The sequence below is a fragment of the Dermacentor variabilis genome, chromosome 9, assembly GCF_050947875.1.
Source record: "Dermacentor variabilis isolate Ectoservices chromosome 9, ASM5094787v1, whole genome shotgun sequence".
NCBI lineage: Eukaryota > Metazoa > Arthropoda > Arachnida > Ixodida > Ixodidae > Dermacentor > Dermacentor variabilis.
Genome location: NC_134576.1, coordinates 54445735 through 54448842, shown reverse-complemented (window position 1 = coordinate 54448842; position 3108 = coordinate 54445735). Strand labels below are relative to the sequence as shown.

At 45.1% G+C, this 3108-nt stretch overlaps 1 non-coding gene across 1 annotated transcript; it reads right to left on the bottom strand.

Moving 5' to 3' along the window:
• Nucleotides 1-2060: 2060 nt before the first annotated feature.
• Nucleotides 2061-2134, bottom strand: TRNAN-GUU (transfer RNA asparagine (anticodon GUU)). Its single transcript has one exon. It is a non-coding gene; the product is annotated as a tRNA-Asn (tRNA).
• Nucleotides 2135-3108: the final 974 nt, after the last annotated feature.

Below are 3108 nucleotides of genomic sequence, written 5' to 3'. Positions count from 1 at the left end.
GACTTCTTTGAGGTTAGAAGGTCTCATTGGTTAATGAAGGTGCCAAGCAGAAATATTATGAAGGACAGGTCAAGGCGATATGTTAATACAGTTATTTTTTAAATGGACGATAAATAAAACTACCTTCGACGAAAGGGACGCATGGCGGAACAGCTGCACACAGGCAAGTCATTCACATGGATTAGGATAATTACAGCACCAAGGGCCGTACCTTGAGGAACATCTAGATATGACGCGTGAAATAGAAGAGCCGCAGTCGCTGCTGTAAGCATACTGGTGTCAGTTGGTCAAGCGGTTGCATATCCAGCCCAAAGCAAGGGGATATAGGTGTAGGCTTGAAAGCTTCAAGGCATTTCTCAAATGTTTTTAGAAGCCTAAAGGTAAAGCTTCAATGGGATATTTTGTGATTCGTACTAGTACAAGCAATGTTTAAAAAAGTGTTATCTATGTGGCGTAAAACAAGGCTCCGAGAAAACCGTGCTGATTATTGTTAAACATGTTAACAGATGCTATTAATTTAAAGTGGCCCTAACCAACCCTCGGGCTTGGTGAAATAACGTAGTGCACGGGTAGCATACACTGTTGTAAACATCTCAGCCAAGTTTCGCCGTCGTACGCGGTGCGCGGAGCTCGCAAGCGCATCGCGAAGTCACCTTTCTCCACAACACTCTCTTTTTAACAGAAGGCACTGTCTTCGCTCTTCTAAACGCACTATTTTGTCATCGGACGGACTATTTCGTCATTCCCTTAGACGGCTGCTATTGGCCGATAGCCGACATCAGGCTGCGGTCGGCTGCATGCCGTAGATACCGCGACCGCCGCGGGGTGCCGCCACCAGTCCACTGGCTAAGCGCACTGCGGCTCGCTGAGGACAACTGCGTATGGCTTATGTTTAGCGGGTCGAAGGCACCAAAGGCCGAAGTCGTCGCGTCTACGTCGACATCCAAAATTATATTTCAACTGCGAGCCACGGTGAGATACAGCAGGCGGAGCATTGTGGACACGCCCAACTGCGCCGTAGCCTTGGCAGTGGAGGGCATTGAAGGAGGAACGGCAGCACAGCGGAAGCCGTTTTTGATTGCCAATAACTCCGTTTCTAATCAACGCATTGAAGTACTTTTTGCCCCGAAGTATTTCTGGACTGGCCTATTTTCACTTCAAATGCCTTTCTCCACTTCGATAAAGAGTGGTTCAAGGCCCCTTTAATGATGTGAGAGCAGATTATGCGATGAGATGACGTTATGTGAGATTGGATCGTACTTTTTTTTTTAATTCGTTTTAACCGACAGATGTCAGTGAAACCAAGTTTCCAATGAACACCAAGGGGCGTTACTTTTCCAGAAAGCATAGACGGCCATCTGAGCGCAGCTGCCAGCCTACATACATACGCTCTGATGCAAAAAGCCTGTCGACGTCACGTGTCAACTTTGGCCTACATCAAATCTATTTTTCATTTCTTCATATTCCAATTGGTATTGCCTGCCGCTATGACAAGAAATACAGGGCAGGCAGGGGAAAGGAGGAGTGCGGGTCGGGTCCTTGCATTGTTCGTGCCACTGTGAATGAATGAACCAGTTTGCTGGTGGCAACGTGGGGGTCCTGTCTAGCTAGTAATTTTTTTTTCTCAATTATACTGCAATTATTGCCTGCTCCATTATGCAGTGCCCACATAATGAAAAAGACACTTTCACTCCATTTGCACTCGAATATCAGATGCGCTCTCTATTAAATCCCTCTAAAGGCGTTGCGGGTATTGCAAAAAAAAAGAGGAAAGAACCGGCTTAGTCACATCAACGTATAGTTGCAGCCTCGCTAGAAGTTGCTCTGCAAAATTTATATTTCTCCGTGCATTGGTTATGCAACCACAGCGAAACAGTCACCAGCCGTCATACGCCATACGTTTAAGCGTCTACAGAATTAGTGAACAATACACAAACATAAAGAAAACAATCATATGCACCGGCGGAGCTCGGTAAGACGCTAGATGACGACCACAGCAATAATGGCGGCGCCATTGCAATAAAGAAAAAAAAACATCGGGGAAGACCAAAACAAGCAGCCGCCCCCGGGAGGGCTCGAACCTCCAACCTTTCGGTTAACAGCCGAACGCGCTAGCCGATTGCGCCACGGAGGCTGGACGCGGCACGGCAGCGTAAAAAAAAAAGTTGGGTTACGTCACCGCCCAAGAGTTTCACAAAGGCCGATCCTGTGGACAGCTATTGTTTAACGAACACTTGCCTTTGCCCGTCCCGAGCTCTAAAGTGCCACACGCTGGCCCGCCCAATCACGGCCCCGCGATTTAAGACCTGACCTGTATACGTGCCCCGGGCCCAAAACTCTGAAGAACTATTGCATTTGAGTCAATAAACTTGGCTTGGATGCAACTTTAAATGAGCTTGTCTGGTGACTTCCGGAATACCATAATACACTGCCACCACAAACCATTTTAGATCCACTAACTAGAGATGGGTTACGCGCAGGGGTAACGCTCATGTGCAATTGTACAGGGTGGTATTTTTTAAGCTGCACCAAATATTTAAATATTGGCTGTGGCATATAGCACAATTATTCTAACCCGTCATCTGAATTAAACGATGAAGCTGCTATTACTTCTAGGAGAAATCAAAATACTTAATTTAATAAATGACCTAATTAAACGGGAATTACGCCAATTAACTTTTTAATTCATTACACTAGTGCACATATTTCAATCTTCGAATTATAGCCTCTCAGTATGCAAGGCATATCGATTTAGAAAGAATTTTGATGATGACACCGGTTACGAGATATGCCCCGTCAACCTAGCGGTAAAATATCCGGTTGTTCGTCTTACTTGATTAGGAAAACGCCATTGTTTACACTGCAACACGAAAGTAATTGGAACGCCAATTCATTTTGTGGGACACCGAAAGCTATTATCTCGAAATTGACGCAGTCTTGTGAATCCGTTTCAAGTCTAGATACCTTGCATACTCACTAGCTACAATATGTAGATTATGTGCCGCAAAGTATTTATAATACTTAGCGTGAAAACGTTAATTATTCAAATATGCATTTTGATTTCTCGTAGAACTAGTGACCGCCTCTACGAGTAATTTAGATCACGCA